Source organism: Lagopus muta, chromosome 4 (genome assembly GCF_023343835.1).
Source record: "Lagopus muta isolate bLagMut1 chromosome 4, bLagMut1 primary, whole genome shotgun sequence".
NCBI lineage: Eukaryota > Metazoa > Chordata > Aves > Galliformes > Phasianidae > Lagopus > Lagopus muta.
The window spans coordinates 26020287-26037030 of record NC_064436.1 but is presented as its reverse complement, the minus strand read 5'-3'; the positions used below and the strand labels follow the sequence as shown (position 1 = coordinate 26037030).

Here is a 16744-nt window from a genome sequence, read left to right as displayed (position 1 = left end):
TGTCTTTACCATAGCCTGTCAGCAATTTCGTCCTGTAAACAAAAGTCGAGTTATCTGTATTTCTGCCAGGTTCATGCGGAAATAGCTTGCAGTCCTCGTCCTGGCAGCAATCCCACTGTAGGACATTGCCACCTTGTGGGTTCTGTTAGTATGAGATAGATGCAGAACGAAGAAAATTCTCTAACAGTCCAGGAATAATGGTGAATTCCAATTCAGAAGCTTTTGCTCATGTTTAAATCAAACAGCATTTCTCTAAGAGAAATGAGTAAGACACAGACAAGATCAAAGTAAAAAGAGAAAACAAAAACTTTCGAGTGGAGCACTCACAAACTCTAGCGAAAAGTGACCTGGAACATCCACTCCTGGGCCAGCTTCCTAAGCAGAATGCAATAGTCCAAATGCAATCTTGCAACCCAGTTGACACTCAGACCAAGTAAAAACTCTAATGCTCCGCAATGGTTTTTCTCCTGACCAAGTACCTGCAAGCGTGTGGTTAAGTGGGAACTTAGCAGTTATTATGAGTGGAGAAAGTAGCATTTCACTTGCTAATATATAAATACAATGGGTTAATTGCCCTTCTACGCTTCAAGCATCAGCATCATTAGCACCTAATTTCACAGTCAAGTAGACTTGCCAAGACAAAAGCATTCTTCAAAGAAGCTTTAGATTTGTGTTTCTTGTCCTGTTAGGATTTCATTCTCATCAGGGAATTAAGTTACATTCACTTTAATGAAAGGCACAAGCAATTTAGTAGTCCTTCTCATAAAGGATGTTTGCCCTTATTTACCTTTAAGAAGGGAACATGTCTCAAACGCGCTCCAAGTTGTGCTCATTTGTTTTTAATAATTTAGCAGAAATGACAAGTGTCATCTCGTCTTGTTGCTAACAGGCCCACTCAAGGACACCAAGTGCGGTCAGTTTGAATGCCAGATGCATTTAATCAAAGCCATTACCCTCAATGGATCACTAGAGCCAAGAACACAGGTTAAGGAAAGCTTAGAGAACCAAAATTAGAACTGATGCAGTTTTAAGAACATCAAAATTATCTTACCATTTCTGTCATGCAGAATTTAGTCCCATCATTATGAAGCTGTCATTACCTTCATTAATCTCCTAGTCTCTGAACACCCTCCAAATGCACAAACCTGAGCAGCATCTCTATGATACAGAAATGACACTTGCTACCCAGATTTCCTTCTGCAATTTATTTGGATTTTGAAAAATCTGTCAGGAAACATTAATGGTATTTTACTGACAAAAAACAGCAGTCCTATTAGATTAAGGGCAAATCAAAAGCAGAACCAAGCCTCATTCTCTTGCCATTTAGAAAACAGCACTGCCTCAAATCCATAGCTACATCAGGGCACCCACCTGCCTCTTGTATTCAGGATACAAAGGAATAAATATGTACGTGGAAATGATTTTTTTTTTTTTTACTTTCATAATATTCCCAATTAAAACAATGAGAGTATGATCTGAGGAGTAGAGAACTGGATAGCACGCTAAGTCACAGAAGACAAGCAATGGCCAACAGCATGTTTTTCCCATATCTGTATGTTCCTTGTCTCAGGACTGACTTGACTGCAGAGAATCAGAAATTCCTTCTCCGCAGAGCTTGCACCATACTGTCTACATAACAGAAGAGCTAACAGTACAAGCTGCTCTTTATACAGAGCAACAATTCTACACTGAGAAAACTGCCAGCAACATTTTCTACAACAGCACTATCTGGATACTCCTACCAAAAACAGGCTTAGTAATTCTGTCGTTAATCTTTCAAGTGTGAATGGATCCACAGTCATCGTTGTGCTAAATACTCAGCACAAGTTGTGTCACTTTTAGTTGACAAGGTTGGATGATGAGGCAGATCACGATTTTCTTCTGCTTGCGCATCTCACTGAGAAAACAATGAGAACTTTTACAACAAGGGGATCATCCCCCCCTCTCAAACATCCAAGGTGCCTCCTAGTCTTGTCTCTACCACTCAATAATTTCAGTGGTTCAGTGGAAGAAGGTAGCAACCTCCTATTACAGGCCTACAATCTACAAGCCTACTCATTTCAGCTGTGTCCTCAAATATAACACCTGAACTTCATTACTAAGTGAGTCCATTTCTGTTCTTTGACACAAGTAGGCCTGTAACACCCAGCTCAGGGCAACACCAATGGAAGAGCAACACTCCAGCTCAATGCCATCTGCACGATTGTAGCAAACATTTAAAACTACATGGTCAAAGACAGGGTCCTGCAGCAATGCATTTTGCTATAACACATTGATACTGATCCCAGGCAGCTAGGAGAGAGAAGAGGAGGTAAGTCATGACAATTTGTACAGTTCTGGTAATATAGTGTTCTTACATCAACTCCAAAAATCAGTGTTTAAGCACTTGGCTATAAAAATTAGTATAAATCACTGCAGATAGCAAAATCAACCCTTGCTGGATCAGGTACATGGCTTAGCGGGCATGATGATGATGGGTCAACAGTTAGACTTGATGATGGTAGAGATCTCTCCCAACTTTAATGAGTTTATAATTCGGCAAAAGAAGGCTTGTTTTAACTTCTGATTATTAACAATAATAGTCTTTATACTGTTACTACAATAGCAGATGCATCATTAGTATTCACTCCACTCCCCCTTTCCTCTCCCAGTGTATTCAAGGAGACAGCTGATGGGTAGCCAAGGGCTGGCAGTACCAATGAAATATTAACGCAGCCTTGCAGCAGCATCAGCGACAGCTACCTCCAGTTTCATGCCAACAGCAGCAGGTTGTGGAGCAGGGAAAGCCTGACACTATTCATTTTCTTCAAAGCCTGCCAGGCTTATCTTAAGTTGCAATGGAAAATTGTAGAATCAAGAGGAAGAAAGGATTAATAAAGCAAGTCTACCATGACAATTTTAGTCCAGAGAGGTCTCCAGCATGTTTGGTATATTAAGCAGTTTCTTTTGAAAGAACACATCCATACAGGAAACTAAGCTGTAGTCAGGATGGTTAGAGCTATGCAGACGCACAGATGGGATGCCTCTGAAGCCAGCTACATGCTCAGCAGACTAAAGCCTTCTCTCTTTCAGGACACTAACTCTGTATCACATACTATCCATTGTGAAATCAATGTAATCTTTCCCAATTAACATTTACAATGAGGCCTTCCCTGCAAGAAGCACAACTGCGGGTAGATTGGGAGACCACAGAAAACAGGCAAAACATCACAGAGCTCATCCCTTCTAGGTCACTGGTCCCAATTCACAGCAGATTAGAAGGGCACAAAGCATTACCATCTGCTCTGTCTCTGGCACATCACATAGAATGAGCTGAGTGATCTTAGTCCAGCTCCCAGTAAACAAGCATTCACAAAGACACTAGCATTAATTACATACTAACCAGAAAGTGATAGAGGTCTTCAGTGTTGCTGTCAAATCCAACACTGGCAACAAAAGCAGGTGGCACTTACTCCTTTTGGTGACTGCCTCTCAAGGTGGGCTCAGAAGCAGACAGGTCTCGCCAGCAGGCCTGCAGACCTGCCTTGTCTGAATTGACCACTAGTCAGAAAGTTGGTGTGTGCCAGATCATTTATCTCTGTTCCTTTCTTATGTATTTCTCATAGAATCCTCAAGGTTAGAAGAGACCACTAACATCATGAAGTTCAGCCATCAGCCCATTCCCACTATACCTACTAACCACATCCCTCAATTCCACACTCATCTCTGCAGCTCTTGAAACACAAGATAAAGAACAAGCAGTCAAGAGCCTGACTCAAGCCTAGTCAAATTTGGTGGCTGAAGATAGTAGACAGCAGATGAACAGGGAAAGTTTGTGCTGCAGTGAGAGGGACAGGCGAGTAATGCTGGTGTTTTAATATTGCAAGTGGAAAGACAACTGGGATATCTGCAATGTAGCTGAAGAAAACACATTTAGCCCTGATTATTAGGTACCACTGTAACAAGTAATGACCAAAACCTTAGAGAACTCCAGTCTACAAGCAAGTTAAAATACATGTTTTTTTAGATCTTATAGTCAGTGAAAGTCCATGGTTTCTTAAAGACACGTAGAATATTCTATCACTCAGTGAGGATAATGAACAAACTTCTATCAGCACAGTATATACAAGCTTATTTCTTGTAACTAATCATTGTGATGTGAGCATCCACAGTTATGTACAAGTGAAGCATCTCTGACAGACAAACTTAAGAAATAGATGAGAAGCAGACAGCCTCATTGTAAACAATAATTACCAGTGACACAGTGAATAGCATATTTTAATGCTATTCCAAGGCAAAAGACACTTAAAACAATTTGTCCTGGAGTTTAACTAACACCATGCAGCAGAAAAAGCAAATCTAGGAAAATCTCATTCAAACACCAGGAGAAAAACAAAAACCACCAAAAACAGCCCTAGGCCCTTCTATGATGAGTGCCAGAAGATTAAAAGGGAACTCGATTGGAGGAAGATGTAGCAATACTTAAATGGAGACAGACACTCATCACTGCAGCAGGCTATATAGCACTAAATTCAGAAATAATTTGGAAGTTAAGCAACTGATTATTCTAATTTAGCTATTTCACATTTAAACAGTGATTCTTTTACACATACGCCTAAAGTGGGTACCAAACTGTGAGTCCTATGCCTAGCAGCTTTATTTTTTCATACTGCATACATAGTATGACTCTTTGGGGTAAAATACTGTTCCTTTCATTAAAGCATACGAACAGAAAACAACGTATTTCAGACTGAATAGCCTAAACTATTTCTTGCTTGAAAAACAGGATGGCTACTTGTTGCCTCTAATATTTATTCTAGCTTTCACATTACCATATATGTGATTTAGAGCTTGACACAGTTTAACCACACAACAATTCATGAAACGTTCCCTGGTCACTATGCCATATCAGAATAACTGTATCATTTGCTGAAGTTAACAATTCAATAGACAAGGTAGCATAATTTTTCCACACCCCATCCACCTTTAACCTGTCCCTTCACACAAAGCTTTCCTCAAGTTTGATTTCACCAACTCATTTGGTTAGAGATCCTTCAACTTCACTGGTGCTACACATCCAAATCAATACATCAACTTCTCACTTCAACACAGGCCAGCTGCTGCTGGACTGTATGTATGTAGCTTGCTGCTTCATGCCTGAGCATGGTCAGCAGGCAGTGGGCAGACAGTAGGCTTAATAAACTAAGAACAGACCAATACAAAATCCAAGTGAACAAACTTCCCACCCTCTCCCATGAAATAAAAAAAAAGTCCATTTCCATTTCATTCTGGTAGTGCATGTACTAGCAATATTGCCAATTCAGATTACTACTTCTAGAAACAAGGGTTCAAACTTTTGAGGTACTGAGTAACATGTGGTTAGCAGGTATGATGGGGTTGGGTTGAGAGTTGGACTAGATCTTAGTGGTGATCACATAGATCATCTCATCTGAGAAGTCATGAACTTCGATCACTTGCTCAATTTTGATCCATTTTTACTGTATTAAGTTACACAGAGCCCTTATGAATATTAACTTAATTATACACCTACTGGGAAGTATCTTCAGTCTAAAAAAAAGATAAGATGCAATCAAAAGAAGCCACTATTGACTAAAAAAAATAGAGTGCCAAGTAATTATGGTAACAAAGGATGGTATTTTTTAATAGCAATGAAGTTTATAACCGTTCTCAAGGTGAAATGAATGTGAAGTAACTTCAATCATAACTCATGCTGCTTGTTTCTGCAAGAAGAATGCCATGGGATATTTGCTATTACTGTACTCTATCAGCCTGAAAGGCACAAAGAGGCAAAGAGTCTGCTGAACTTAACCATAGTCATACGTATTTGCAAATCCAGTGATGAATGGATTTGAGTTTGTGCAGAAACTAAAAACTGAAACAAAATTTAAAGCAACAAGGAGGGGACTTTGTCAGTTCTAACAAGCTTATCTTCAAGACTGAATTCCATTCAAAGGTATACTGCTCACAAAGATGTAAAATTGCTTTTGACAGGTTCTTGGCAACACCAGACAAAGCATTCACAGGTAGGTCAAGAGTCACACACAGAAAGAGGTGTTGAACTCACCCAACCAATGAAGGGGCTCTCTGGCTATACAGCACCCCTTTGCAGGAAGCAGCATAGGTCCAAGAGAAGCCCTCCTTTCAGTGGCTGGCCCTTATATGAGCCCAGGGTGGATTCACACTGGGTCCAACCCATCTGGTCACATGGGGAGCACAGGTGCAAACAATTTGCCCCTGTTCCCTAGGCCAGCCCTTCACCAGGTGCTCCATCATCAGTTCAAGCCTTGACCTAACAGTTCCCCTACAAACAGTATCACTTAACATCAGTTTCAGTATGCTTTGGAAAGAGACTAAGGATGAAAAAGGGAAGCTTAGACAATGCAGAGCACAGCACCCACCAAGCTAAACCATGAGTACTAAGACCTTGGGCTACTAGCCAGCAAATACTCAAATGTAAATAGAAAAGCCAAGGAATTCCAACACAACTCCTTCTCCAGAAAAAATTTCACTAAGTGCTGTTCCATGGAAGTTCCATCTGAAGACTTCACCCAGATTGCAGAGCTGCAAGCACATGGAACTTTGTTCCCCATGGAACTGTGGAACCAGTTTGGTCAACACTGTGTGCATCTCCCTAAGCTGTATTTGTTTTCAGAGCATTAATCTTAATCACATTTGAACTATAGGACTATCTGCTTTGTTAATGGGCCTCCAGCAGAGTGCTGCAAAACAGACTTTTACATTGGTGGTGGCATGTCATAGAACACTGCAAACCTCAGATCTTCAAGCTTCTTCAAAAATCTAATTACAGACCACTCCAGAAAACTAGACAAACCTTCTGACAATGAAAGGCAGTCCTGCACTATAACTAATCCTAATGCAATCTTCAGGTTGTCGATTTTTGTGCTTTTTTTTTTTAAGAAGTCAAAGGATACACAAATATCCCTTTCAGTATTTTCAGAAGTAACCTTAGAGTAAAACAAATGTCTATTTCTTTGCTGACCCTTCAAAGTTGCTTAAAATGTATCAATCGTATTTAAGATGATACATTCTAGCTAGATTTCAAGTTTCATCCTGATTGTGTTACTTTCGCTGACTCAAAGTTTGTTTCTGTCTTAAAAGATGCCTAAAAGCAACCTCATACAATCTCTTTTACAGACCTATGTAAACAACTACACAACAGGTCTCTAGGAGTAGGGCTCATTTGGTTTTTACCCTCCCACCAGCTGATTCTGAAGTGTAACAAAAAAACTTGACAGCATCTGATTTTACAACAGATTTAAGACAGACTGACTAGGACCCGAAGAAGTGTTAGGTAAAGAAAGCTGGATGAATGCTTAATTTAACAACATCAATGACATCCATTCCAAATGGATTCATGTTCTGCTTTAGCACTTCTCCAGTTGAACAGTACTTTCTTGGAGATTAAAATGGCCTACTGCAGCCACCAACTTCAACATTACAGATAATGTAAATCCAGCAAAGGAAATGAATCCAATGGATATTTCCTTTATTTTAACAAAAAGTTTTGAGAAAGGAAGTAACTGGTAACATGCCTACAAAGCATTAGCACTAAATTAGATCAGCTGATAAACATCACACCACTGCAATATCTTCAAGTAAAAGACAATCCTAAGTCTAGTAAATATTGATCAGCTAAATTTTCCTGCATTTAACATGGGGAGAAGTTACTTCTCCTGGGAAGTCATCCTTCTCTAACTCCCTTCTGTGCAAATAGGTTCTCAATTTCTTGATCCTTTGGTAGTAGTTTGAGCATGCTGTGGGAGCTGGGGTGAATCTCAACCCTTGGAACATGGCCATACCAAAAGCAGGCTCAAAATAAAGCATTTTGAAAAATCCGAGATATTTGGAAAGCAATCAGGACTTGGAGTACTCAAGTAGGATCAAGTCCTACTTGTGCTGATGGCCCCTCCTCTCCTTTGGCCCACTGTGAGAGAACTCATCTCTCATCCATGCCTCCACCAAAAAGCAGTTAAGAACCAAGCCCTGCCTCTGGTGTGGTAGTACCTCTGCCAAACTTGACTCAAGTTTCCATTTGGAATACACTACAGAAAGGCCTAAATGCAGAGCATGGAGAGTTGATGTTGAAATAAGAATTTCAATCCCAAAGGAATTTTAAGCTCTCTCATGAAAACAGTATTGACAAAGAGTGATTATTAACGAACTCAAGTCACAAGAATAGGAAACAAAAGGTTTCCCTCTGCATATTTTCAAAACATACAAGGCTGAATTAGATGGTAATTACAGTCTCATGACAGAAAATAAGCCTCTGCAGCATGTACCAGAACTTTCTAAAAAGAGTAAGCCAAGGGCTTAATGTTGTGTAACACTCCTGCCATAGACTTCTAAACATTTCTTGCAGCACAGTTTTGCTCCAGACACTTTCTTAAATCAAGTACATCCTCCAATTTCCTTAATCATAATGAATTCAAAATGTATTCTGGATATTTTATCCAAAATAACTCAGAATTATTAATGGCTTTATCCTACAAGATGGCTGTCATTAAAAAACAGGATTTTTACCCCACAAGGTGGGCAAGTTATAGAATTTTTTTTTTTTTTTTTTTTGTCTTAGCACTAAAGCCTGGGAATTTTTACAGTTTTACTCAAGTCTAAGATAGAACTTTTCATTAAGCTATTTTATATTGTCATTACAGTCACTCAAAAACTGTATAGAATCAGAAAACACATTACACATTAGGAAACTGTAGTAGTTTCAAGGCTACATGCTAGGATACAGATGATACCTCTGGCTACACTGATCTAAGAGGAAAATGAAATATTATCTGTAATTGTGTTGTGAGCTCAATTTTACTGGTCATCATCAGTAGCAGAAGTTAGCCTTACTGGTATTATTAAAATTGAAGATAACATGTCATAGGGTAAAAAGCAAAAGTGAAAACTAGATTTGTGTAAATAAGAATTGATAGCACATCCTTTCTCCTTGGTCCGCAGGAAACAACACTCATTACAACACAGTTCATTACAGACAGCCTTCTAGGGGTTCTGTTTATTGAACTACAAGAGCACTAAGATGAACTCCTGTACCGCAAGGTTCACCGGTGTAGAAGCACTATGACATTAAGTATAGGCATAAGCAACAAGTGCATGTCAGGGGAGACAAACCACTGAAGTTCCTTAATGGCATACACAAGTCAATGCTTTCTGGCTACCATCCCAAGCCAACCTGCACGTGCCAGTGCTGCAGCTCTATACATCTGCCAAAGAAGATGATCACTTCTTTCAAATAAGGAGCAAAGTGAATGTATTTTTGTCCTTTGCTTCTTCCACTGGAAGTATACTTAAGCAAAAATATGTACATGATGCAATCATATTAGAACATCTGCTTAATTTTTGATCCTAAAAATGCCAAAGCAAATTCATACCTTTCCCACATCCACTTTTCCTGCCTCCTTCATTGTGACATTTGTTTGCCTTCCATAAGCACCACTATCAACCCTGGGCTTGAAAATCAGCTTCTATTCAGATTTAATGTCTGCCAATCCCCACCTCCCCCTCCACCAATGTCTATACATTAAAAAAAAAAAAAAACTTATTAGAAGGGTGAAAGAGGAATTTTACATATACTCAGAATGCATTGCTAAGATTCATCTAGCAGGTACAAAATTCACAAAATTTGTATGCCTCACCAAAAAATAGGTTTTATACTAGCACATCTCTTCCCCTTTCTCTTTTTCACTCCACAACTTCTTCCTGAGATAGAGCTCTGGTTGGAAACAAAGAACTGACATCTGCTGTGAAAAGAGTTTAAGTGCAAGAAGAGGACACACTGCTTCTAACATGCATTCACAGCCTTTGAACTCATATTCTGAAGAGAATAAGCTGTGCTTACACAACTACATTTTATCCCATTAAAGCAAGACCCCAAGCTTGAGGGATCTCATACCACTTTTCTAACTCAGGCTGTAGTATTTGACAAAGCTTCCCAGCTTACTGATTTGCTGGTGAGGTAGTCCAGCTTTTTAGTCATCTCCTAATTGCACTTAAGTTTTCTGGATACAGCCTGTCCAGTTCAGACCTGTGTTTCTACTGCCTTTGGGCCCCATGACTCATGATTTCATAACTGCTTCTACTCACATTCAAACAACACATCACAAAGATGATCTGAAATTAAGATAGCAGCAGCAGAAAATCACCGTTTGGAAACTCCCCAAAGTAACTTTCCAATGCACACATCAAAACAGTAAAGACTTCCCACATCCTAAGCCACAGCTAAGATACTAACCTGTATAAATGCCCTTCCTGAATTGTGTTTGGTCTCTTCTGGCTCAGTGTAACAATAAATGGATAGTAGTATATACACACAATATGTAAGCCACTCATCACAATAACAAAACAGCTGGTTTTACATCAGTAAACTTATATTACTGTTTTAGCAATTTCAGAACAGTATGCTTATAGTCCCCTCCCTCAGCATTCTCACCTCTGCCATTGTAAATAGAAACTCATTTCACACCTCAACTTCGATCTAACCTGGGTTATTATTCATCTTCAAGCACTCAACATTATCTCACATTTCACTGTTTTTAATAAAATAATATCTACTGCTTCTAAATGATCTTCTTTTTTGTCCAACTTACACTGCAGAACAATTAGCTGGAAAAAACACCAAGGACCTCAGGTTATCATGAAGACAAGAACCTGGGTACTGGGTTCATATGGGGACATGTGGTCTACTCAAATGGTAGACACAAATATTGCTACCCAGCTGGAAGGTTGATATCTAGGTCCAATTTTGAATAAGTTCTGATTCAGTGTTGGATGAAGAAATGGAGAGAAGACAAAGCAGGGAGGAGAAACCAGTTCTGAGGTATTTGTCATTTCTAGCAAAGATATCATTTTCCCAGCACTATTCAGCATTATAATCTCTACATCTCCGCTAACAGAATCAAATATGCGATTGCCCCATCTTCCAACAACAGAACACAACTTCCTGCAGTTCTTCAGGAATATGACCTTGGAAACCAGAATTCTCATCTATATTCCACTTCCTGGCTGAGATTCTTCATAGTACGTGACCAACAGAACAGCCAGAACCACTATTTGGAATTGAAGAGCCATAAATATTTATGTAATTGAAAACAAATACTTCATAGGGCAACAATAGCACCACGCAGCTCTTGCTCTCTCCAGCAAATGGAAAATTTAGTTAGTGCATAACAGCTGGAATATAACATCCTAATAACTATGCTCTCAAATGCAGAAACAGCTATGAGTGGGAATAGTCAATTTAAGCACAATATCACCAATTCAGAAATCTATTTTGTCAATTTTAGCTGAAATACACAAGAGTGGGAATTGTACTTAACATGAACAAATAGTCATTCAGCTGACAAGAAATTAATTTTACTTTGATTCAGAAACATGCTCAGTTCTGGCCTTACGTAATACCGAAACACTTTATTACAAAGGTTGTAAGTAAAGCATTCTTTCAAATTTTAGAAAGTTAAGACTTGAATGATTTTTTTGTTTTGTTTTTGTAATCAGACTGTCAGTGACTTGAGCCAGTTGAGTACTGTCATATTCTCAAACAGTGAAGGCAACATATATGCAAAATATACCCTAATTGTTCTAAACAAATATACAGAAGTTGGGGAGGATCACAAGATGTCTTCACAGTCTCTTCGGTTACTTTTCCCTCTGGCCATCATTACTGTGCACAGTCACTGAGATTTAAAAGTTCCTTATCATTAAGAAATGTCATAAAACTTGAATTTATGTAGTTGTAAAACTGCTAATTTACTGAAAGGCTGAGCAAGGTGAGAAGGCAGAACATAATTATCCCTATTAGTAGATAACTACCAGGTACCTTATCTGATGTTTCTGTAAGAAAATAACACTTCTAGAATGCTTTCTTGCAAAAAAGATCCCTAAAGCTGAAGCTGCTGACTCAAGCATGAGGATGGCAGAGTGAACAATCTTTACATACAGACATGCATGTATATTGAGATTTCTGTGGTATTCTCAGAGGTTTCAGACTTCTTGGCTCCCCAGCTACACATTCCCCCTTCTATTTGACCTATTAGACCTGCACAGAAAATCCAAAGTTCGTAAGTTCAAGTTGTCTAGAGACCTTTGTAACAATAACCTTATTTGATGAATGTACAGACTGAGTGGAAATGAATTTGCAAGCTTCCACACAGCTTGTGAACAAGGAAATCTTGTTTGCAAGCCTCTGCATAAGTGACTTGACTTGCAAGTACATTTCAAGCTTCTTTCATCTAAATGCTTACTGCAAACCGCAACCAAATTTCTACACAGGTGGATTCTACTCCATATCCACAATCCACCATGGTTCTCTCTTCCTCTTTTAGTACCAGAGAACAAGCAGCAAATAGGTGCCATTATTTGCCTGACACATTTGGAAAAAAAAAGTGCACACATGGAAAAAACAGCTTACCTGTTTGTGGGCAGATAAGGGCTTTGCATGGGCCGATGTCCTGAAATGCACTGTCTGCAAAATAAAGAGACAGAAGATCCATCAGTCCAGGCTAATATAGTCATATGTTGGGAAATCTTTCATTTATCAGAACATTTTTAAATATTAAAACAAGCAACTACTATAAAATAGAACAGTGTATTGACATCAAGGTATGCATGCTGCTTTTAAGCTCTTTGTTCTCTCAGCTAGATGATACAGACTAAATATACTTCTCTAGATTTATGTTGTTTAAACCTACACTGAGAAGCTGTGGACACCCCATCCCTTAAGGTGTTCAAGGCCAGGCTGGACAGGGCTTTGAGCAATCTGGTGAGTGGCATCCCTGCCCACGGTAGGTGGGTTGGAATGAGATGGTCTTTAAAGGTTCCTTCCACATCAAACTACTTTGTGACTCTATCAATATTTGATAGTGAAAGAATATCACTTGGAAAAGAGGTAGCACAAAGCTTAATCACCAATTTATTTCATGCTGACTCCATGAAATTGTCCCCAGAACGTTGCTGATGCTTTACATACTGACACCAAAACATCACCTTTCCACGAAAAAAAAAAAAAAAAAAAAAAAAACCAAAAACAAACAAACAAGAGAAAAGAGCATTTAATCAAAGCCAAGAGAAATACACGACAAAGGCCGATATCTGGCAGCCTGTAACAGGTAAGGTTCTCCAGGCAGAGAAGCCCTTTAGAGCACAGCACCTCTGACACTTGAGTGAGTTGTAAAGCTGGAAGACAGATGCAAACAAAGTCCCATACTCCGTTCACTTGTTTGCAGATGGGCCATTAAGTTCCAGTAAGCCATCAATACTTCAGACAAGAAATTAACACTCATTAAGGGCTTCATTTTATCTCCTTTTCAGGATGTGAAGCACTCCTGCACAACACAAGAACAGGAAGCACTCAGCCATTTCAGCACAACGCATAGTATTTCTTACCCTCTCATCTTATCAGCTTGGACTTGTACATGCAAGGCATTCAAGCTACATTCAGATCTTTTAAATAGAATGTTATATTAAGAATGAGCAACTGAGCAGACAGAAGTATGTTGCTCTTTCCCATAATCGTTAACCCTACTCAAGTCACACATCAGCTTTATCTCCAGACAAAACGCAAGGCATATCTAATAGCTCACATAATAAAAACATGTTTGCTAGTGACACGGCCTATAAACTTACGAGTTCAAGGTAAGCTTAGCCTCTGAAACTAGAATTGAACTTTTTTTTTTAAAAAAAATACATGTCCAGTATTTGCTCTTTAAGCAAACCTTTCCTTGGAGAGTCTGGACACGGGACAACTACTTATTTGCAGACCTCAATATGCCTGAACACTGATAAATGTGGAAAAGGGGAATTCTTACTGTTTGTTCACAATGGAGTTTCATCCACACTGGCAATTACAGGTGACTTGAAAAATTGTTTGCCACTGAAGCTGAATCCCCCCTGTGCAAACAAGGTTTCAGCAATAACTGGTTTAACTTTAGCCAACCTAGACACGGGAACCTTGTGTCAACTTATCTATAGCAAATAGGAAAAAAAAAAAAAAAAAAATCACTGATAAGTAGCCCACTTTCGCATAGCCATTGAGACTTTCTGTATGCAAGAAGTTCCTCCACATTAATTTTTCCTTTACTGCAGTTATCTTTGATTCCAGAGTGGCTGCTTTGCTCCCACTGCCCTCGGATCCCACCACATTAGACTGCCCAAAGCTCTATCAGATTATAGGATTTCAAGACACTAATCACATAGCAAGAACAAATGTACACTATATATAAATTTAAGAAATATTTCAAGTGCAGAACGGTAATTGCTCAAAAGCAGTTATGCACTATGTGTGAAAAGTTTTAAATTGCTCACAAGTTCCAACATGACACTTAGCAGCTGGGAACATGAAGCAATGGAATTCTCTTCAATGGCCATAGAGCTCATCACCAGTTATTGGGTTGCCCAGCTATAAAGCAGCATTTTACTCTGAGACGTTTCTGAAACTCACAGATCAGTTCTTGTTCCACTCTGCATTTTCAGAGTCAGCAATTAAGAAAAACAACATAAAATTGAGAGGAAAAACAAGTAGTACCCTGTAGCCACTGAAAAAAGAAACACGAATTCATAGTGTTATTTTTAGACCTATCCTGTATGCAATCACTGCACACAGCCTGCATGAAGTGTGTAACACAGGCTGAGGAAGTGGCCTTCTCCATTTCAATCTCTAAAGTCCAAAAGACATTCAGTCCAGAATTTTTACCAGCAGACACCATGCAAAGGGTCTAAGCTCCAAGAACACTGAACATAATCCAGGTTTTTCAAAGAGTGCACAAAAATAAAGCTTGGGAAAAAGCCCTGTGATGAAACACTGCCTTTGATGCATTCATCCAGAGATGCAAAGTAACAACTCACAGCAAGTCTATTCACAGCAGAATGCCTTATTAAGACTCGCAAATTAAGATCCATCTCATTAGAAAAATTACAGCTTTCATCAGAGCACTTTTTTTTTTTTTTTGGAAGAAGTTCACTTAATTGAAGATACAGCCAGATTCACATATTTAAGGGAAACCATTTGAATACTCCCCAAATCCCCATGTAAGCAGTATCTCAGGAGGCTTGTCTAAATCAAGTACATTTGAAAGGGGTCTCTTTTCAATTGAGAGTATATACAATATTTAGTTTCAAGCAAATGAATTGAATGGCATTTCTCATCAACATGGATAGCGTCCTTTGTTTGGAAAAAATTCCTACTTTCAGCCACAAGTGTCCACAAGGATTTTTGTAGAATTTCTACCTAGCAGTAGACTGACTTAGCCTCGGCAACTTGACCTTGAAGTGTTTGAAGTGTTAGCTTTTTTTTTTTTTTTTTTTTTTGAACCAAGAGTATAGGGACTGTTATTTTGAGGATGCAATTCACCTCTACAGTTCTCCCCACCTTCAAAAAACCCATACTCCCACTTGTTAGTTCACTGCATGTTTTTATCTATAAACATTCTATGTATCATCATCCAGCACACAGAGAAGATAAATCAACTTCTGTAGACTGTACTCACTGGTGTAGCCATTTGATGATTGAGATGTGAACTAACAAGCCAGGATCTTGCTTTCTACATAGCTACCACTTAAACTCTCCTCTCCCCACACCTTCTGAAAGGAAGCTCTTGTGTTCCACCTAGTACATCCCTTGTACGTCTTAGAGGAATTTGACTCATGAAAAAGGAAATGTTATCATTCTGACAATATACTCCTCACAGCCAGTTGCCTGACCTTTTCACTTTCGGAATGTGTGTCAGGAGAATGTATTACCATTTAATTCCCCAATCACTTCCACATTCAGTTTGACACAAAATTCCTGTTAACTTTCCATTCCAGAGGAAAACATTTATATAAATAAACTATTCATTTTCTTACAGTGACTTTTCTTCAGAAACTTTAATACAAAGAGCTTTCTTCTCATGCACTTAGTCCTGTTTTAAAATTCTGGAGTCCTTCACCATACAAGGCTTCCATCCTTTCCCTAGTTCTACTTGAACAGAAGACTGTTCAACTATTTCCCTTTGGGGCAGGTAATGCCTATTGAAAACAATGATCTGTATCTGAAATATCTGTTTCTGTGACCTCACATAATACCTTTCCAAGCAAGCAGTATGGTGAGCTGGCTGCTGATCTCTATTTCCAGTCTTTAAAGAATCATGCCCTTCGGCAAAGCCCATCAACAACCTTATTTGTTTTCTAGTGCTACAATTGAGGAAACAAAACTTACTGAGGTTACAGCTTGCATTGCACAGAGGAGGTAGAACCAGGTAAGGACATTGTAACAACCTATGAAACTTAGGAGCACTCTTCAGCATTACAGATTTTCAGAAGTAACTTTTGAAAACAGGCTTAAATATTTTGAGAGAAGCTGCAATCTTAAAGTATGAAATACTAACTAGCATTAGAGCCTGATATACTGTACATAATGATGAACTATATGCTATCAATATTCTCTAATTAAGCAGTTCATTAACATATCCATGAAGCAAGAAGGGTCAGGGCTCAGAATTAAAGCAAAGTTCCATAGATGTTTGCTTTAGAAATTTACTGTCTGTAAGAATCCATTGCCCAAAGCCCCTCTGAAAAAAAAACAAAAACAAACAAACAAAAACCAGTCACAGTGCTATACTTCATTTTTTCCTCCTCAGAGAGCTGGTGAAAACAGTCCCAAAGATGAGATTTGCAGCACTTAAGACCTTTCAATTCTGCATGCTGTCTTTCCTTTCTACTTGAAGTCTCTTGCTCTTTC

The 16744-nt window shown here is 38.9% G+C and overlaps 1 protein-coding gene across 1 annotated transcript in view; it reads right to left on the bottom strand.

Moving 5' to 3' along the window:
• RASGEF1B (RasGEF domain family member 1B) overlaps positions 1 to 16744 on the bottom strand; it is a 117159-nt gene that overhangs the window by 78250 nt on the left and 22165 nt on the right. The window contains exon 2 of the mRNA XM_048942158.1: positions 12440 to 12493. The gene's annotated coding sequence lies outside the window, so the exon portion shown is untranslated. The remainder of the gene's footprint in view (positions 1 to 12439; positions 12494 to 16744) is intronic.